The sequence below is a fragment of the Balaenoptera physalus genome (genome assembly GCF_965194825.1).
Source record: "Balaenoptera physalus genome assembly, chromosome: 11".
Lineage (NCBI taxonomy): Eukaryota > Metazoa > Chordata > Mammalia > Artiodactyla > Balaenopteridae > Balaenoptera > Balaenoptera physalus.
In genome coordinates, this window is record NC_138896.1 from 47,093,201 (window position 1) to 47,115,364 (window position 22,164).

A 22,164-nucleotide genomic window follows, 5' to 3' on the forward strand; every position below is an offset into this window, starting at 1 on the left:
ATATGTATGTTCCTATTCCCATTTTCTTAAATATTTTGTGTTTGTTAATGTAGGTGTTTTCCTTCTCTTGTGTTTCTTGCCTAGAGAAGTTTCTTTAGCATTTGTTGTAAAGCTGGTTTGGTGGCACTGAACTCCCTCAGCTTTTCCTTGTCTGTAAAAGTTTTAATTTCTCCAACAAATCTGAATGAGATCCTTGCTGGGTAGAGTAACCTTGGTTGTAGGTTTTTCTCCTTCATGACTTTAAGTATATCCTGCCACTTCCTTCTGGCTTGCAGAGTTTCTGCTGAAAGATCAGATGTTAACCTTATGGGGATTCCCTTGTGTGTTATTTGTTGTTTTTCCCTTGCTGCTTTTAATATGTTTTCTTTATATTTAATTTGTGGTAGTTTGATTAATATGTGTCTTGGAGTGTTTCTCCTTGGATTTATCCTGTATGGGACTCTCTGTGCTTCCAGGACTTGATTAACTATTTCCTTTCCCATATTAGGGAAGTTTTCAACTATAATCTCTTCAAATATTTTCTCAGTCCCTTTCGTTTTCTCTTCTTCTTCTGGGACCCCTATAATTCGAATGTTGGTGCGTTTAATGTTTTTCCACAGGTCTCTGAGACTGTCCTCAGTTCTTTTCATTCTTTTTTATGCTCTGCAGTACGTATTTCCACCATTTTATCTTCCAGATCACTTATCCGTTTTTCTGCCTCAGTTATTCTGCTATTGATCCCATCTAGAGTGTTTTTAATTTCATTTATTGTGTTTTTCATCGTTGCTTGGTTCCTCTTTAGTTCTTCTACGTCCTTGTTAAATGTTTCTTGCATTTTGTCTATTCTATTTCCAAGATTTTGGATCATCCTTACTATCATTATTCTGAATTCTTTTTCAGGTAGGCTACCTATTTCCTCTTCATTTGTTAGGTCTGGTGTGTTTTGACTCTGCTCCTTCATCTGCTGTGTGTTTTTCTGTCATCTCATTTTGCTTATCTTACTGTGTTTGGGGTCTCCTTTTCACTGGCTGCAGGTTCGTAGTTCCCGTTATTTTTGGTATCTGTCCCCAGTGGCTAAGGTTGGTTCAGTGGGTTGTGTAGGCTTCCTTGTAGAGGGAACTAGTGCCTGTGTTCTGGTGGATGAGGCTGGATCTTGTCTTTCTGGTGGGCACGTCTACGTCTGGTGGTGTATTTTGGTGTGTCTGTGACCTTATTATGATTTTAGGCAGCCTCTCTGCTAATGGATGGGGCTGTGTTCCTGTCTTGCTAGTTGTTTGGCATAGGGTGTCCAGCACTGTAGCTTGCTGGTCGTTGAGTGAAGCTGGGTCTTGATGTTGAGATGGAGATCTCTGAGAGATATTCACCGTTTGGTATTATGTGGAGCTGGGAGGTCTCTTGTGGACCAGTGTCCTGAAGTTGGCTCTCCCACTTCAGAGGCACAGCCCTGATGCCTGGCTGGAGCACCAAGAGCCTTTCATCCACACAGCTCAGAATAAAAGGGAGAAAAAAATAAAAAGAAAGAAAGAAAGAAAGAGGATAAAATAAAATAAAATAAAGCTATTATAATAAAAAATAAGAAAAAAATTATTAAGAAAAACACTTAAGAAAAAACATTTTTAATTTTTTAAAATAAAAAGTATGAAAAAACTTTTAAAAATATTTTTTAATTTCTAAAAAATAGAAAATAAGGAAAAAATAATTAAGAAAACATTTATTAGGAAAAAAATGTTTTAAGTAAAGAAAAAAAAAAAAAAAAACGGACGGACCTAACCCTAGGACTAATGTTGAAAGCAAAGCTATACAGACAAAATCTCACCCAGAAGCATACACATATACACTCACAAAAAAAGGAAAAGGGGAAAAATTAATATATCATGCTCCCAAAGTCCACCTCTTGAATTTGGGGTGATTCGTTGTCTCTTCAGGTATTCAACAGATGCAGGCACATCAAGTTGTTTGTGGAGCTTTAATCCTCTGATTCTGAGGCTGTTGGGAGAGATTTCCCTTTCTCTTCTTTGTTCGTACAGCTCCCGGGGTTCAGCTTTGGATTTGGACCCGCCTCTGCATGTAGGTCGCCTGAGGGCGTCTGTTCCCTGCCCAGACAGGACGGGGTTAAAGGAGCATCTGCTTCGGGGGCTCTGGCTCACTCAAGCCTGGGAGAGGGAGGGGCACGGATGCTGGACGAGCCTGTGCTGGCAGAGGCCGGCGTGATGTTGCAGCAGCCTGAGGCGCGCCGTGCGTTCTCCCGGGGAAGTTGTCCCTGGATCACGGGACGCTGGCAGTAGCGAGCTGCACCGGCTCCCAGGAGGGGCGGTGTGGAGAGTGACCTGTGCTCGCACACAGGCTTCTTGGTGGCAGCAGCAGCAGCCTTAGCGTCTCATGCCCGTCTCTGTGGTCCGTGCTGATAACTGCGGCTCGCGCCTGCCTCTGAGGTCCGCGCTGATAGCTGCGGCTCGCGCCCGTCTCTGGAGTTCGTTTAGGCGGCGCTCTGAATCCCCTCTCCTTGCACGCCGCGAAACAAAGAGGCAAGAAAGAGTCTCTTGCCTCTTCGGCAGCTGCAGACATTTTCCCGGACTCCCTCCCGGCCAGCACCGAATCCCGAGCCTCAGCTCCCAGCCCCCGCCCGCCCCAGCGGCTGAGCAGACAAGCCTCTCGGGCTGGTGAGTGCTAGTCAGCACCGATCCTCTGTGTGGGAATCTCTCCGCTTTGCCCTCCGCACTCCTGTGGCTGCGCTCTCCTCCGTGGCTCTGAAGCTTCCCCCCTCCGTCACCCGCAGTCTCCACCTGTGACGGGGCTTCCTAGTGTGTGGAAACCTTTCCTGCTTCACAGCTCCCTCCCACTGGTGCAGGTCCCGTCCCTATTCTTTTGTCTCTGTTATTTCTTTTTTCTTTTGCCCTACCCAAGTACGTGGGGATTTTCTTGCCTTTTGGGAGGTCTGACGTCTTCTGCCAGCGTTCAGTGGGTGTTCTGTAGGAGCAGTTCCACGTGTAGATGTATTTCTACTGTATCTCTGGGAAGGAAGGTGATCTCTGCGTCTTACTCCTCCGCCATCTTGCCGAGACTCCTCCAGTTGACTTACATTTGAAGCATCCCCCCTTGCTGGCTTTACCTCCAGGCAGATGGTTAAACTTCCTTGGCCCCCTTGGGTTATCCTGAGGTTTCAAGGCATGGCTGACATCTATGGCCATGAGTTTAGCTTGGGCCCTGGCCTGCTTGTTTTCATGTCAGCTTCTCTCTTTCTCCTCAGCTACATCTCGATTATTAAATACCCCAAAGGCCACCTCTAGAAGTTGGGGCATTGGGGTTTGTGAGCCTAATTGTAACTTTTGGAGTTTCCACCTAATATCAGGGGTAGACTGGTTGATAAAATATTTTCCTAGCAGGGATTGACCCTGGGGAGTGGATGGTTCAATGTTAGTACACTTTCAAAAAGCCTGCACAAGCCATCCCTGAAAGAGGGCTGGATTTTCTTTTTCTTCTTGGGTCACTCCTTTACCCTTTGGCTTTTTGATACACTTTCTCATCCCTTCTAATACACATTGGATCATGTGCTTCCTACCTTCTGTTCCATCCCAGGAATTATAATTACAACAAGGTTCCTGATTTGGGACTGCATCTCCACCCTTAAGAAAATGTTGAGATTGGCAAGCTGGCTACCATGCCCCTGGGCTGCTGCCCCAAATCTGTTTTTCCTCAGGGTTACAGCAAGTAGACAGGACTATTTGGACATCCTTCCAAGTTAAATCAAAGGCCTGAGTTAAGGCCTGAAACCCTTCAGCAAACATACTACAGTCTTCAGAAAATTGGCCCAGTCTCTTTTGCTTTGGGCTAAATCAGTTAAAGAGAAGGGCACATGTACTCTAATTATCCCTTCACCATTTGCCACTTCCCTAAGAGGGCCTATTTTCCCTGATCCTGGGTGATAGGAAGTTCCACTATGAGTTACCCTGGAGAGACCTGTGTCTCCCTCCTAGGGTAATGGAGGGTATAAAGGGACATAGGGAGGTGGAGTTTGGGATTGGTCAGAGGGATCTGAAGAAGTAGGTGCCTCCAGGGAAGTAGGTGGCTCTGGAGAATCAGGTTGCTCTGGAGAAGCAGGGGAAACTTGATTTGCCCCCTCCCTGAAAATTGGGGAAGATTAGAAGGAGATCATCTAAAATGTTGGGAGTGTTTTCTGATTACCCTGGCTTTTGATTACAGGAGCCTCATAGAGTGGGGTTTTGGTAAAGGACTGTGAAGGCTTGGACATAGGGAACCTCAGTCCATTTTCCCGTCTTGTGAGAGTAAAGATCCAATTTCAAGATGGTATTGTAATTTAGAGACCCATTTTCAGGCCATTTTTCTCTATCCCCCAACTTATATAAAGGCCAGGCAGTGTTAGAGTTAAAAATTTTCCCTTTTCAGCCCTTCTATTTTTTAAAATTTCCAATTTTTAAGAATATATTCCAGAGGCGTTTCTTCTGGCTTAGAAGAGGATCCTCCTATGTTGAGTAACCTGCAAACAAGAGCACTCCTAGAAATGAAGTCTGTCATCCCAGAGACATTTACTAGGAGGCTTTTGTCAGAAGGGGATTAGAGTGTCCTCCGAATTCTCATCTTACCTAATGGGATTTTGAGGGCCCTCTATTCTCCCATCGCCTAACCAGACATCTCTGGTTGACCCAGTCCCTCACACAAGGGGGCCCAGATAGGGGATGTTTGAACCAGTGCCAGTGCATTGACAGGACTCTCTTTGACGGAGATCTGGTGTCCATAAAGCTTATGTCCTATAACAATTTTTCCTATGTTGGGGTGTATTCCTTGAGATTGAGCCTCTGTGAAGCCTAGGATGTGGGCTGCTTGGAAGTGGCCAGTCCAATAGGTAGTCTGTAATGAGGTATGGGCTGCCAAGGCCTAGAGTGAAGGGGGTCCTAGAGGTGCAAAAAGGAACTCCTGGAGGAATTGGAGTTGGGCGCAATGGAAAATGCCACAGGGGCCAGGACCTGAGGGCCTAGAGGTAGGAGTATTCCCACAGGGAATTTTTTGTGCATAGAGTAAGGTGAGAGACTAGACAGCAGAAGAACCCAAAACCCTATCTCCTATTTGTTTGGTGGCTGTGATAAAAATTGGGGAGAGCCTGGTGATTCCATCTGACACAAGGAACAGTGAGTTTAGACAATGTTCCCCATGTAATTTAACATACAAAATGAACCCAATTAGTTTAGGATTCTCTTTGGGATTCTCCAAGGGCCCTTTGAAGCACCCCAAAGTTAGTTGCGGGGATCAAAAGAACTTTAATTAGAATTTGATATTTGGGATGTCTGTCAAAAATTTCAAAAAGCTTTACAAACACCTGGTCAGATAGACTCATAGGTGGCTGTGAAACAATTATTCCTAGACTAAGGTAAAAAAAAAAGATTTCAAAAATAAATACAAATCACTTAAAGGCACAGAAACTCATACAGTCTGTTATCAAAAACAGCATTCCAGGAAAACTTTGTTCTCTTTTAAGAGCGAGAAACCAAATCCAGTCCTGTATCAGCCTACTCATAATAAAATCCATTTACCTAATTAAATTTAATCCAACCTTAGAAAGTCCTGACCACATACAAAATTCTTTTCTCAATGTTCCTCTTACACAAACCTTCTGCAACTTTCTGTAGCCAGAAAGTTCCTTATTCTTTCCATTCAGAAATAACCAGCTTTGGAACAAACTCACCCTTTTTCCATTAACAAAATATACTTCCATTCCTCATACATTTCTTTCTGAAAACACACATCCTACTTTCCTTAAGCAACCATGAACTGTCATTTACATTAGCATTCTATAAATTGGTAGAGAACATCTCAAGGTGACACCAAACAGCTTTAGTTTCTCTCTCACAAGAAGACAAAAGTAGGTAAATTTAGACCTGTTTAGCAATTAATGTTCCCAATATTTTATCTTATTTGAAATGGCCTGGATATTCAATGAATTCCTATCATTTAACTTAATTTAGTTTTAAGTTACCAAAATTTGGAGAGACTATTTAAATGGACATTTCCAAAACATAATTATTCCTATAGAGTTTACCAAAATGCCCTTATCTCAGTAACATTTACTTAAAAGTTTAATCATATCAGGTTATTTTCCATATTAACAGATTTTATAACTGAAACAATATGCACTTATTGACTTTCAGTAACCATATGTACAATAAAAGTATTATACTTAATGTTGATGACTCTAAAGACAGGTTTGCATTAATTAAACTCACAAGCTTAAGCTATCTCTAATACCAGAGATTAATTAAATATTGCATATTTCCCAGATCACATTAACCCAAAATGTATTCTGGTGAGCCTCCTTTATATTTCTGAGAATGTGTATAAGCACTCCATCTCCTTAAGCCAATTAAATACAGATCATTTACAAGTTAATTTTTCCATAAAGACAGACAGAACCAGACACTTCATAGTTTCCCACTTGAATTTAAAATGGCCCCTTTTTTTCCTTGGTCTGGGAGACTACAGAAGAATCAGGTAGTTCCTGAGAGCCCAGGCAGAATAGTTACACTGCAAAGGCAGAAGAGACAGATGCAAGACCCTAGAGCTCAGGCAGAAAGAAAATGCAACCTCCTTTCTTTTCTTTTTTGTTCTTTAAAATCCCACCAAGTAAGCCAAGCCTGGAATCTCAGGGAAAGTGCGCTGCATTTGTATTTCAAGGTTTAAATGCTCCACCATGCCCACAATTTTGGCAGAAACTTCAGGTATAAGGATCCAGGGAGGGGGAAGGGGGGGAGGGACAGAAAATACTGAAAAAGAGAAAGAGACAGAAGGAAAATACAGGTGAGACTACTGGGATGATAGGACATCCAGCCAGTTCATGATATGAGGTTTAACCCTCTATCACTCTCATAAATCTCCTGTCAGGGAGAGGCTGCTGGACCAGGGTCTGCACGGTGTGAGGCACGCCTCTCCCACCTCTGTCACCTATCAAGGGGAGTCATTGCCGGCCAGAGGGAGCATGGTCTCACAAGCTGAGAGGAGTGAGGCTTTAGCTGCCAATGTCCAGTCTTTCAGAAGGAGAGGACAGAGGTAAGAGAAGACAGAGAGAGGAGAAGTGGAGAGATTTCAGGAGAGGGAAAAGACAAGGGGGAGGGGAAAGTGTTGTCTGAATGAGGGTACTGAGGTCCCCAGGGAGCAGGAAGGCAGACTTACCAAGTCCAGTGACACTGAAACAAGAGGTTCAGGTGGTCACTTGTCACCCATGGGGAAGCTGTATTTGGTGGTCCTGGAGGTACCCAGATCCTCTCCCAAGAAGGGACAACTGCCCCACATTGGGTGCCATAAATCTGATACCAAACAGGGTTGTTGGCCTTCCCCAATCAATAGAAATTGGTTAGAAGTCAGACAAGAAATTCAGACAAGGCTTTATTGGGGGCCCTCCTGCAGAAGGGGGAAGCAAGAACAAACAACAGGTTCCCTTGCTTGTTCACTTGCTGGGCGGGGCAGTGAGCTTGTTCTTTATATGGGGTGAGGGTAGGGGTGTGTCCAGGGGTTGAGCTGGAGGGATTGCTTAGGTGGTTTGCCCACCCCTTAGGTGGTGTTGTGTGCAGGGGGCATGTGCAGTACCCTGCTTTTGCTCCCAACACCTTTTTTTTTCTCCTGGCTCTTCAGAAGTGGCAGTTGAGTATTTTTAGTCTTTTTGTATCTTTATGTCCATAATTTGCCCCAACTGCACATGCATGCAGTTACTTTTAGTCCCATACAGTTTCTTTGTATTTTGTTGCTTGAGGAGAGGTTTGTCCAGGTGCAAACAAAGGGTCCCAGGTACCAGCCTGTCTCAAACTGAAAAAAAAGACATGTAAAAAATCTGAGTATTTCATATATGTTTATTCACGAGTGCTTCAGCATCCATGTAGCCAACAGCCACATGTGGCTACTTAAATTTAAATCAATTAAATTAAATTAAAAATTCAGTTCCTCAGTTACCCTAACCACATTTAAGTGCTCAAAAGCCACGTCTGACCAGTGACAGCACAGAGCATGGAAACTTCCATCATCACAGAAAGATCTATCGGACTGCACGGCCCTAGTAAGTATGAAGCCTCCACGTAGGAAATACAATAGGAGCTATAACATTATAAGCCAACACAATATTAAATTTGGAAAGAAATGAATCACCACAGAGAAAATGAATAGTTAATAGAATAATATGGCAATTTGAATTATCTTTTGATGGAAATTTGGGGTTTTATATGGCAAACTGATATTTTTGGCCTCAATAGCTTACATTTGGTAGTTTTAATAATAGAACATGTAAAATTGTTTAATAATGCCGAATGCTGTACACCAACACATTTATAACATTTTTAGACTAAAGTTTTCAAGTAAGTCTCATGTAAACTTAAACTATAGCTTGTGTGGTTGCAGTAGAGATGAAGGACCCCTCCCTGCTCATACGGCTTGCCTCCAGGGCTGCTGGTTTCGGAGGAAGCCCTGAGTCACCAGCCCCACGGGAGAGCCTGAGCTATGTGAAAACAAACAAACAAACAAATAAAGCAGGCCCTGACTAGAGTAGGAGAGAATAATTTCAAAAGAAGAATATTAAAAATCAGAACTAAACCTAATTTAGCAATGAGACCCCCTTCCTATTCAAACAATGTTAACGCCATTATTAATGACATAGTTAACTGGAATACTTACATTTTCTCCATGAAACTAAGCACTACTGAAATAAAACATTCCAGAAAAATAAAATTAGTAATGCTGTCATGACTCAGTGCAGTACCAAGTTTTAAAAGACAACTCATGTTTTTCACTTGTAAGTCAAAAGGTTAAAGATGAATAAAGGGCATTGTCATATCTTAGTATTTTCTAATCATAGAAATTGCAAAGAGATCAGAAATGCCTTCCTCTCAGGACAATAAAGGAATTTTTGTTATATATGGTACCATATAACAGGGGAAAAAAACATTGTAAGAATGAAGATTACTCAACTGGTTTATATGAAATTATTATTTCATTTTGATATGCATTTGCCTGATGCATAATTTATTAGAAAATGATAATTATGTAAAACAAAATGCTAAAATTGTTTTATTCATGAATGTAAATGATGGATTCTTAAACTGCCTTCTAACTGAAAAGTGTCACTAAAGATACTTTGGGAAAGAAATATTGAAAAATATTAAATAGATACATCATGCCATCATAGTCTTGCACAAACTATAAAATCCCTGTTTCAGCAACAAAAATAATATTACCAAGAAGTGTGGCAGGAGTCATTATGGGAAGTTGAATTATTGGATTCTTTTTTATTTTGTTTTGTTTTGTTGTGTTTTTCTAATTTATCCCTGCCATGCACAGGTTGCATGAGATAGCTATGATGATGTTAACAACTTTTCATGCTTTGGTTTCTTGTAGCCTAAAATAGCAATATAAAACACATATCTGCAACCTCATAGCAGATGAAGCTATAATAGAATACATTCCCCATTTATTAGAGACTTATTTATTGTTTTCCATATAAAACTTTCAGAAAATTAAGTATTGCCACATTGTAAAGCTAGACTATTAGGTGTAGTGTTTCCCCATTTGCTGTGTGGACACATTCAGGCTTAGGATGGTTTTGAACAGATAATGATTTCCCACAGAGAGTGAGCAAGCTGCATCAGTAACAAAAGCTGTGGTGGGGGGGGCGGTTATCCATTGCCACACTGTTCCACACAAGCCAGCAATCCATAATAGGAAGCTATTCTTTTAGTGGAAAAAAGAGATGGGAGATACTATTAAAATCATTCTATTTTATAAGAAACTCATCCATATATCAAGCAGAGAATGTATGATAAAAATGTAGGGAGATATTCACATAAAAATAAAACCTTTAAGAAAAGAAACATGAGAAAGTATAAAAATCCATGATCAATCAGATACGTGTCATAAACACTGATCATTTACATCCTAAGAGAATATTGACTATTAAAATATTGGCATTTCATGTATAGTTTTTATTTTAATATTTCATGATATGTTTTTTAATTTGAATTATTACCATGAAGTGCTTTTGTAGTAACAAGAAATGTATATGAAGTGGACATGCTATGCATTTTATGGTTTAACTCATCCAGAAAGGAACATATGCTTATAAGAATTAACCACACTTCATAAAGAAAGTTAAATGTCAAGTTCTCATATGACCTGTTAATTATATTCAATAACATTAAAGGGCAGCATTTGCAAATTGCTTCTGTGCCTAGAATTTTAGAGTTTGGTGACAAATTTATGATCTTGACCCTCATAATTAAATTACTTAATTCTGGAATATTTTATGGTTCTTGATTGCATGTTCGGCTTTATTTTCTTTTTCTCTCAATTATATTAGAAAATTTCACATTATTATCATTTATTTTCTTTTAATACCCACTGAATTCTCAATTTTATTAGAAAATTCCACATTATTTTCGTTTATTTTCTTTTAATACCTGTTGACCTTTTACAGAAATGAAGCCCAAAATGAAAATAAGGACCAAATTCTAAACCTGTCACCAAGGCCTATTAAATTGAAAAGTCTTTGAAGAAACTGTGGGCACAAAGCAGAGTCAGGATGACATTTTATATTATTTAAATTTCAAAAAAGATTTTCTTCTGAAAGCCACAATAACTTATTAGCATCACAAGATATTTTTGCTTCTCTTTAATTGACAAAAACATGTCAGTTTTATAGTTTCTAGTGTTAGCATTAGGTTTAACTATAGTTCAAATGCATATTTTTTGTACCTACAAAAATGATAATTTTATATGATCCAACTTAACTTTTAATATAGGTAAATCCAGTACAATAGCAATTAGCCAAACTCTCAGTATTATAATATTTTGGAAACGTGCATTTTCCAAAATATATGGTAAGAAATGTTCTGCACTATTTTGTGTGATGATTCTCTTAGTTACATGAAATCTTCAAAAACTTTATAAATGCATGTTGATTAGAAAAACTCTGTATCTAGAGGAAATTTAATACATATTCTGTTTATTTTTCCATTTTTGGAAGAATTTTTGATTGGTATCTCTGGGGTGGTAATGTATACCCAGGAACAGCCAGAGATTCTTACAGGTTAATGTTCAAAACATACACTGGCATGGGGATTTTACAACAGGCCTTTAGAAAAATATCATCTTTTTATAAATTCAAGATTGATTTTCTTTTTAAGTGGGATCTTCTTGAAGAAAACAGGATTATATTTATTACAGCTTGTGCCTTCATTTCCTAGTGAGATAAAGGCCAATTAAACATGGGAAGGGGGGCTCTCGTAACACTGGCTTCATGTAGAGCATGGTGTAGCCTAAATTTCTCTTCTCAGTAGACACCCTGAACAGTGGTTGTAATTTCAACTGTCATCTTTATGTTGATCACTTCCAGAGCTATATCTCTAGCCCAGACTGCCTAAGCTTCAAACTTCTCTATCCAATTGCCTAAAACCATCTCTCCATGACATCAAGGTTATCTGCTGCTATCCTAACTGCCTGACAGGGGAACACTTAATCCTCTTTGGAAGAAAATATTATCAAGCAAAACCCTTCACAAATTTCCATAGACAATATCAAGAATTCAGTAAATAAAATTATAAGGCATGAGGAAACCAAGAGGAAAAATAAAGACACAAGTGATTCAGACATTGGCATTATCATCCAGAGGTTTTATAGTAACTATGATTAACCTAGTCAGGAAAGTAGAGGGGAAAAATGTAGCCTAGTCCCAAAAGACTTGGAATTTTTTAAGAGTCAAATGAATGTAACAAAATGCAGATAGATCTATGTATTGTCATTCCACTGCTTGAAATCTTTCCATGGCTTTCTTGCCTATAGGATAAAAATAAAATCCTTACTGTGTCATAGGAAGCACTTCAGACCTGATTCCTACCTACTTCTTAAGCCCAACTGCCTACCATTTCTTAGGCATTTGTGTTTTAGTTAGATCCAACTGTTAGTGGTTCACCAAACAGTGTTTCCTTTCATGTTGCCATGCATTCACACTTGGAAATTGGAATGCTCTGACACTACCCACTTGTCCCTCTAGAAAATATATTTATCCACAAATAACCATATCAAATAAGGCCTTCCATGAGAATTTCCACCTAAAATCCTGACAGATTTATGCATTCCTTCCAATGTGATCTCATAGCCCCTATTATATAATCTATTGAAGCACTTTCCACTTCTATTTCAATTTTTTTTATATACCTGTTGATCTCCTCTAGTAAGCCGAGAGCAGTGGTGTGCTAGAGCTGACTTGTGCTGGCTCGCAAGATCCTTTGTAAAATTTCCAGGAATTTCATGAATTGGTTGTTAAACACAGCCATTAATAAAAATTAAATTTTATAAACTTAAAATTAAAAAAATTATATTAAAGAAAAAGGGTTAATATTTAAAAACTCATTATTATCTAATTGTTTCATTACACTCTATGCTTAAGGTTATGTCTGTTGTTCTGTATGGCAGAAATAATATATGGTGTGCTACTGTTTACCTCTTCCCAAATTTGTTTTTAAGGATATCATGTTGCTATCTTGAAATCAGCCATAGAAAGAGTATTTACACCACAGATATTGGCAAATGCTAAAAGCCAGGACTTGATTTTTTGTTATAGTGATTATGTAGACAAGAAAACAATGGAGAAAATGTTAATAAAGCAGATTTAACTTAAAAGTCTTTTATGTCTGTAGCCTTTATGTTGTGACCAGAACACAAAATTGAGGAAATATTCTTCTAGTGTGTAAAAACCATTGTCCAATTCAGAACAAAGTTGCTCACAAAAATGGCAAATGAGTAAAGTTCTGACATGTGTATTTGAGGTTTCCTTTTCATTTTGCTTGTCAACATAAATGAAAATTTCAAGTGACATTAATGTCAGATTTATACGTGTTCATCAATACAGGGCTGTCTTTGATGAATCAAAGAGTAATCAACTATTTATCTTATCTGTGCTGTGATTTATAGTGGTGTTATTATAACAACAGAATTATAAAAATTGATAGTGAATTTTTCAAGAAACAGCAAGTCACACTGAAGTTATATGTGTACAGAAGTTACAATAAATTCTATATTTTATCTTTAAATTAAGTGCTATAAATTTTATTTTTAATGTAAATGAAATATAAATTTTATTTAAATATAAAATAAATGTATTTGTTTTTATTTGTAAATACTGTGCTTTATGTCACTAAAATTTATAATAACATTATACACACACACACACACATACATAAACGTGCATACAATTTTTTCAAACATCACTGGTTGAGAATGTCTAAAAGACAGGAATTATGTCTTATTCTTCTTTTGTCTCTATTGCTAGGAATAATAGGTAATTCAGTGGTTAATATTTATAAAGTCTGATGAATTACTATTATTTTAAGCTTATTGTTGAGCCAATATTATTTACTTTTTTTTTTTTTCTTTTTTTTTTTTTTTTTTTTTTTTTAACATCTTTATTGAAGTATAATTGCCTTACAATGGTGTGTTAGCTTCTGCTTTATAACAAAGTGAATCAGTTATACATATACAATATGTTCCCATTTCTCTTCCCTCTTGCATCTCCCTCCCTCCCACCCTCCCCATCCCATCCCTCTAGGTGGTCACAAAGCACCGAGCTGATCTCCCTGTGCTATGCGGCTGCTTCCCACTAGTTATCTATTTTACATTTGGTAGTGTATATATGTCCATGACACTCTCTTACCCTGTCACATCTCACCCCACCCCCTCCCCATATCCTCAAGTCCATTCTCTAGTAGGTCTGTGTCTTTATTCCCGTCTTGCCACTAGGTTCTTCATGGCCTTTTTTTTTTTTTTTTTCCCTTAGATTCCGTATATATGTGTTAGCATACTGTATTTGTTTTTCTCTTTCTGACTTACTTCACTCTGTATGACAGACTCTAACTCCATCCACCTCATTACAAATACCTCCATTTCATTTCTTTTTATGGCTGAGTAATATTCCATTGTATATATGTGCCACATCTTCTTTATCCATTCATCTGTCGATGGACATTTAGATTGCTTCCATGTCCTGGCTATTGTAAATAGAGCTGCAATGAACATTTTGGTACATGACTCTTTTTGACCTATGGTTTTCTCAGGGTATATGCCCAGTAGTGGGATTGCTGGGTCGTATGGTAGTTCTATTTGTAGTTTTTTAAGGAACCTCCATACTGTTCTCCATAGTGGCTGTATCAATTTACATTCCCACCAACAGTGCAAGAGTGTTCCCTTTCCTCCACACCCTCTCCAGCATTTATTGTTTCTAGATTTTTTGATGATGGCCATTCTGACCGGTGTGAGATGATATCTCATTGTAGTTTTGATTTGCATTTCTCTAATGATTAATGATGTTGAGCATTCTTTCATGTGTCTGTAGGCCATCTGTATATCTTCTTTGGAGAAATGTCTATTTAGGTCTTCGGCCCATTTTTGGATTGGGTTGTTCGTTTTTTTGTTATTGAGCTGCATGAGCTGCTTGTAAATCTTGGAGATTAATCCTTTGTCAGTTGCTTCATTTGCAAATATTTTCTCCCATTCTGATGGTTGTCTTTTGGTCTTGTTTATGGTTTCCTTTGCTGTGCAAAGGCTTTTAAGTTTCATTAGGTCCCATTTGTTTATTTGTGTTCTTATTTCCATTTCTCTGGGAGCTGGGTCAAAAAGAATCTTGCTGTGATGTATGTCATAGAGTGTTCTGCCTATGTTTTCCTCTAAGAGTTTGATAGTGTCTGCCCTTACACTTAGGTCTTTAATCCATTTTGAGTTTATTTTTGTGCATGGTGTCAGGGAGTGTTCTATTTTCATACTTTTACATGTACCTGTCCAATTTTCCCAGCACCACTTATTGAAGAGGCTGTCTTTTCTCCACTGTATATGCTTGCCTCCTTTATCAAAAATAAGGTGCCCATATGTGTGTGGGTTTATCTCTGGGCTTTCTATCCTGTTCCATTGATCTATATTTCTGTTTTTGTGCCAGTACCAAACTGTCTTGATTACTGAAGCTTTGTAATATAGTCTGAAGTCAGGGAGCCTGATTCCCCCAGCTCCATTTTTCGTTCTCAAGATTGCTTTGGCTATTCGGGGTCTTTTGTGTTTCCATACAAATTGTGAAATTTTTTGTTCTAGTTCTGTGAAAAATACCAGTGGTAGTTTGATAGGGATTGCATTGAATCTGTAGATTGCTTTGGGTAGTAGAGTCATTTTCACAATGTTGATTCTTCCAATCCAGGAACATGGTATATCTCTCCATCTATTTGTATCATCTTTAATTTCTTTCATCAGTGTCTTATAATTTTCTGCATACAGGTCTTTTGTCTCCTTAGGTAGGTTTATTCCTAGATATTTTATTCTTTTTGTTGCAATGGTAAATGGGAGTGTTTTCTTAATTTCACTTTCAGATTTTTCGTCATTAGTGTATAGAAATGCAAGAGATTTCTGTGCATTAATTTTGTATCCTGCTACTTTACCAAATTCATTGATTAGCTCTAGGAGTTTTCTGGTAGCATCTTTAGGATTCTCTATGTATAGTATCATGTCATCTGCAAATAGTGACAGCTTTACTTCTTCTTTTCCGATTTGGATTCCTTTTATTTCTTTGTCTTCTCTGATTGCTGTGGCTAACACTTCCAAAACTATGTTGAATAATAGTGGTGAGAGTGGGCAACCTTGTCTTGTTCCTGATCTTAGTGGAAATGGTTTCAGTTTTTCACCATTGAGGACAATGTTGGCTGTGGGTTTGTCATATATGGCCTTTATTATGTTGAGGAAAGTTCGCTCTATGCCTACTTTCTGCAGGGCTTTTATCATAAATGGGTGTTGAATTTTGTCGAAAGCTTTCTCTGCATCTATTGAGATGATCATATGGTTTTTCTCCTTCAGTTTGTTAATATGATGTATCACATTGATTGATTTGCGTATATTGAAGAATCCTTGCATTCCTGGGATAAACCCCACTTGATCATGGTGTATGATCCTTTTAATGTGCTGTTGGATTCTGTTTGCTAGTATTTTGTTGAGGATTTTTGCATCTATGTTCATCAGTGATATTGGCCTGTAGTTTTCTTTCTTTGTGACATCTTTGTCTGGTTTTGGTATCAGGGTGATGGTGGCCTCGTAGAATGAGTTTGGGAGTGTTCCTCCCTCTGCAATATTTTGGAAGAGTTTGAGAAGGATAGGTGTTAGCTCTTCTCTAAATGTTTGATAGAATTCACCTGTGAAGCCATCTGGTCCTGGGCTTTTGTTTGTTGGAAGGTTTTTAATCACAGTTTCAATTTCAGTGCTTGTGATTGGTCTGTTCATATTTTCTATTTCTTCCTGGTTCAGTCTCGGCAGTTTGTGCATTTCTAAGAATCTGTCCATTTCTTCCAGGTTGTCCATTTTATTGGCATAGAGTTGCTTGTAGTAATCTCTCATGATCTTTTGTATTTCTGCAGTGTCAGTGGTTACTTCTCCTTTTTCATTTCTAATTCTATTGATCTGAGTCTTCTCCTTTTTTCTCTTGATGAGTCTGGCTAATGGTTTATCAATTTTGTTTATCTTCTCGAAGAACCAGCTTTTAGTTTCATTGATTTTTGCTATTGTTTCCTTCATTTCTTTTTCATTTATTTCTGACCTGATCTTTATAATTTCTTTCCTTCTGCTGGCTTTGGGGTTTTTTTGTTCTTCTTTCTCTAATTGCTTTAGGTGCAAGGTTAGGTTGTTTATTCGAGATGTTTCCTGTTTCTTGAGGTAGGCTTGTATTGCTATAAACTTCCCTCTTAGCACTGCTTTTGCTGCGTCCCATAGGTTTTGGGTCGTCGTATCTCCATTGTCATTTGTTTCTAGGTATTTTTTGATTTCCCCTTTGATTTCTTCAGTGATCACTTCGTTATTAAGTAATGTATTGTGTAGCCTCCATGTGTTTGTATTTTTTACAGGTCTTTTCCTGTAATTGATATCTAGTCTCATAGCGTTGTGGTCAGAAAAGATACTTGATACGATTTCAATTTTCTTAAATTTACCAAGGCTTGATTTGTGACCCAAGATATGATCTATCCTGGAGAATGTTCCATGAGCACTTGAGAAAAATGTGTATTCTGTTGTTTTTGGATGGAATGTCCTATAAATATCAATTAAGTCCATCTTGTTTAATGTATCATTTAAAGCTTGTGTTTCCTTATTTATTTTCATTTTGGATGATCTGTCCATTGGTGAGAGTGGGGTGTTAAAGTCCCCTACTATGATTGTGTTGCTGTCGATTTCCCCTTTTATGGCTGTTAGTATTTGCCTTATGTATTGAGGTGCTCCTATGTTGGGTGCATAAATATTTACAATTGTTATACCTTCCTCTTGTATCGATCCCTTGATCATTATATAGTGTCCTTCTTTGTCTCTTGTAATAGTCTTTATTTTAAAGTCTATTTTGTCTGATATGAGAATTGCTACTCCAGCTTTCTTTTGATTTCCATTTGCATGGAATATCTTTTTCCATCCCCTCACTTTCAGTCTATATGTGTCTCTAGGTCTGAAGTGGGTCTCTTGTAGACAGCATATATATGGGTCTTGTTTTTGTATCCATTCAGCCAGCCTGTGTCTTTTGGTGGGAGCATTTAATCCATTTACATTCAAGGTAATTATCAATATGTATGTTCCTAGTCCCATTTTCTTAAATGTTTTGGGTTTGTTATTGTAGGTGTTTTCCTTCTCTTGTGTTTCTTGCCTAGAGAAGTTCCTTTAGCATTTGTTGTAAAGCTGGTTTGGTGGTGCTGAACTCTCTCAGCTTTTGCTTGTCTGTAAAGGTTTTAATTTCTCCATCGAATCTGAATGAGATCCTTGCTGGGTAGTGTAATCTTGGTTGCAGGTTTTTCTCCTTCATCACTTTAAGTATATCCTGCCACTCCCTTCTGGCTTGCAGAGTTTCTGCTGAAAGATCAGATGTTAACCTTATGGGGATTCCCTTGTGTGTTATTTGTTTTTTTTCCCTTGCTGCCTTTAATATGTTTTCCTTATATTTAATTTTTGACAGTTTGATTAATATGTGTCTTGGTGTGTTTCTCCTTGGGTTTATCCTGTATGGGACTCTCTGTGCTTCCAGGACTTGATTAACTATTTCCTTTCCCATATTAGGGAAGTTTTCAACTATAATCTCTTCAAATATCTTCTCAGTCCCTTTCTTTTTCTCTTCTTCTTCTGGGACTCCTATAATTCGAATGTTGGCACGTTTAATGTTGTCCCAGAGGTCTCTGAGACTGTCCTCAGTTCTTTTCATTCTTTTTTCTTTATTCTGCTCTGCAGTAGTTATTTCCACCATTTTATCTTCCAGGTCACATATCCTTTCTTCTGCCTCAGTTATTCTGCTATTGATCCCATCTAGAGTATTTTTAATTTCATTTATTGTGGTTTTCATCATTGCTTGGTTCCTCTTTAGTTCTTCTACGTCCTTGTTAAATGTTTCTTGCATTTTGTCTATTCTATTTCCAAGATTTTGGATCATCCTTACTATCATTATTCTGAATTCTTTTTCAGGTAGACTACCTATTTCCTCTTCATTTGTTAAGTCTGGTATGTTCTGACCCTGCTCCTTCATCTGCTGTGTGTTTTTCTGTCGTCTCATTTTGCTTATCTTACTGTGTTTGGGGTCTCCTTTTCACAGGCTGCAGGTTCGTAGTTCCTGTTGTTTTTGGTATCTGTCCCCAGTGGCTAAGGTTGGTTCAGTGGGTTGTGTAGGCTTCCTGGTGGAGGGAACTAGTGCCTGAGCTCTGGTGGATGAGGTTGGATCTTGTCTTTCTGGTGGGCACGTCCACGTCTGGTGGTGTATTTTGGGGTGTCTGTGGCCTTATTATGATTTTAGGCAGCCTCTCTGCTAATGGATGGGGCTGTGTTCCTGTCTTGCTAGTTGTTTGGCATAGGGTGTCCAGCACTGTAGCTTGTTGGTCGTTGAGTGAAGCTGGGTCTTGATGTTGAGATGGAGATCTCTGAGAGATTTTTGCCGTTTGGTATTACGTGAAGCTGGGAGGTCTCTTGTGGACCAGTGTCCTGAAGTTGGCTCTCCCACCTCAGAGGCACGGCCCTGATGCCTGGCTGGAGCACCAAGAGCCTTTCGTCCACACGGCTCAGAGTAAAAGGGTGAAAAAATATAGATAGAAAGAAAGAAAGAAAGAAAGAGGCTATAATATAGTGAAGTAAAATAAAGCTATTGTAAAGCAAAGCTATACAGACAAAATCGCACCCAGAAGCATATACATATACACTCACAAATAAAGGAAAAGGGGAAAAATTAATATATCCTGCTCCCAAAGTCCACCTCCTGAATTTGGGATGATTCGTTGTCTATTCAGGTATTCACCAGATGCAGGCACATCAAGTTGTTTGTGGAGTTTTAATCCGCTGCTTCTAAGGCTGCTGGGAGAGATTTCCCCTTATCTTCCCTGTTCGCACAGTTCCTGGGGTTCAGCTTTGGATTTGGACCCGCCTCTGCGTGTAGGTCGCCTGAGGGCGTCTATTCCCCGCACAGACAGGACGGGGTTAAAGGAGCAGCTGCTTCGGGGGCTCTGGCTCACTCAGGCCGCGGGGAGGGAGGTGTACAGAGGAGGCGGGGTGAGCCTGCGGCGGCCGAGGCCGGCGTGACGTTGCACCAGCCTGAGGTGGGCAGTGCGTTCTCCCGGGGAACTTGTCCCCGGATCACGGGACCCTGGCAGTGGCGGGCTGCACAGGCTCCCGGGAGGGGCGATGTGGAGTGACTTGTGCTCACACACAGGCTTTTTGGAGGCGGCAGCAGCAGCCCCAGCGTCTCACGCCCGTCTCTGGGGTCCGTGCTGATCGCCGCGGCTCACGCCTTTCTCTGGAGTTCGTTTAGGCGGCACTCTGAATCCCCTCTCCTTGCGCGCCGCGAAACAAAGAGGCAAGAAAAAGTCCCTTGCCTCTTCGGCAGCTGCAGACTTTTTCCCGGTCTCCCTCCCAGCCAGCTGTGGTGCGCTAACCCCTTCAGGCTGTGTTCACGCCGCCAGCCCCAGTCCTCTCCCTGCGATCCAACCGAAACCGAAACCCGAGCCTCAGCTCCCAGCCCCGCCCGCCGAGCAGACAAGCCTCTCGGGCTGGTGAGTGCTGCTCGGCGCCGAGCCTCTGTGCGGGAGTCTCTCCGTTTTTTTCCTCTGTGCCCCTGTTGCTGTGGGGTCTGCGGTGATCGCCGCGGCTCGCGCCCTTCTCTGGAGTTCGTTTAGGCGGCGCTCTGAATCCCCTCTCCTTGCGCGCCGCGAAACAAAGAGGCAAGAAAAAGTCCCTTGCCTCTTTGGCAGCTGCAGACTTTTTCCCGGTCTCCCTCCCAGCCAGCTGTTGTGCGCTAATCCCTTCAGGCTGTGTTCACGCTGCCAGCCTCAGTCCTCTCCCTGCGATCCGACCGAAGCCGAGCCTCAGCTCCCAGCCCCGCCCGCCCCGGCGGGGGAGCAGACAAGCCTCTCGGTCTGGAGAGTGCTGCTCGGCGCCGAGCCTCCGTGCGGGAACCTCTCCGCTTTGCCCTCCGCACCCCTGTGGCTGCGCTCTCCTCCGTGGCTCCGAAGCTTCCCCCCTCTGCCACCCGCAGTCTCCGCCCGCGAAGGGGCTTCCTAGTGCGTGGAAATCTTTCCTCCTTCACGGCTCCCTCCCACTAGTGCAGGTGCCGTCCCTATTCTTTTGTCTCTGTTATTTCTTTTTTCTTTTGCCCTACCCAAGTACGGGGGGAGTTTCTTGCCTTTTTGGAGGTCGGACGTTTTCTGCCAGCGTTCAGTGGGTGTTCTGTAGGAGCAGTTCCACGTGTAGATGTATTTCTACTGTATCTGTGGGAAGGAAGGTGATCTCCGCGTCTTACTCTTCCGCCATCTTCCCGAGGACCCTATTTACTTTTGAAAACCCAAAATTTGTGCAGAAATTATAGTTCAGGAAGGGATGTTTAGATCAAAATGACCTCCTTAAATTAAAAAAATTAGTAGGCATATTTGCGCCTAGAAATACATTTTCCAAAGTAGCTTTGAAAAGAGCTGGATTTGTAAAACATGTGTTTATAGTAATATGCATGTATCCTGTATGTTGCTGTGCCCAGTACTCAGATGTATAAAGTGATCTAAAATTCACAGGACAGTGCAGAGAACTTGTCCTCTTCTTTCATTATTTCTCACGCCTTCATGTCAGTTCTACATTTTATATTGTACCTTATGTAAATTGCACAGGACCTGGTGAAGATCTGGAAAATAACCAAGACTGTGTTTCCTAAAGAATCCAATGAGGATCTGCTTTTATTTGGCTCAAATATAGAAAACTAAAGAATTTATAACCACAAATATGAAGAAATTCTAGGTAAAAGTAATAGTCTTCATGTCCCCAAAAGAAATGAATCTTATCTCCTTGAGCATTTTCTTTTTTGTGAGAGATGCCAAATCATCTGTCTTCAGCTAGAAGGAAATAAAGTTAAAACTTTTAGTTGTAGAGAGAGGTTTTTCCTTTACTGGGACATCAGATGTACACTTTATTCTTTAGGAAATTCTACTTTGAGACTGTGATAGGATAAGTAACTTCTAAAAGAGTCTTAATTTATTAGTACAAATGTGTTAATAGGCTGGGTAATTTCTTTAAAAGAAACAATGGAGCAAAAGTGGGAAAAATTTTTAGAATTTTTGATCTTTTATGTTTTGAGATTTTAGTTGAATACCCTTATTTAATTTGAATCTCTTGCAGATACTGACTGGTCATTTTGGAAGCATATCTATTTTAGTGATTTACCTTAGAACATCACCAGCATGATCTATATTTTTACCTGTCCTAAGAAAACTGCATAAATATTTACATCAACTGGTAGTAAACAATAATAGATTAAGTATAAGTATCCACATTTACTTTCTCTTTTACAAAAGTACAAGTATTTATGGACAACTTCACTATATGCTTTAGGAAATTATGGGTTGTCAGGAAAGATTTCTATCTATTCTGTGGATTTTCTGTGTTAATAATTTTGAAAAGTGAAAGTGTAAATGAGGAAAGAAAATATAATAGTCTTCTACAGTAAAGCTTCATAAATAGAGATAATACTACTCTCTACTCATCATTTGTAATATTCCCCTTTTAGTGGTGATTGATTTGAGTCAATCCATATCTACAATGGATGAGAATAGTCTCCTTTGTACTAATTTAACAATTCAATACATATTTATTGAATGAATACTCTATGGAATACACTATGCTAAG

General features: G+C 39.7%; 1 protein-coding gene and 2 long non-coding RNA genes across 3 annotated transcripts in view; 1 reads left to right on the plus strand and 2 right to left on the minus strand.

Moving 5' to 3' along the window:
• The window catches only part of KHDRBS2 (KH RNA binding domain containing, signal transduction associated 2), a 754,183-nt gene that overhangs the window by 645,389 nt on the left and 86,630 nt on the right, over positions 1 to 22,164 (plus strand). The gene's annotated exons all lie outside the window — the stretch shown is intronic.
• Positions 1 to 22,164, minus strand: part of LOC309638422 — a 313,379-nt gene that overhangs the window by 50,429 nt on the left and 240,786 nt on the right. The gene's annotated exons all lie outside the window — the stretch shown is intronic.
• LOC309638418 overlaps positions 1 to 22,164 on the minus strand; it is an 88,423-nt gene that overhangs the window by 20,904 nt on the left and 45,355 nt on the right. The gene's annotated exons all lie outside the window — the stretch shown is intronic.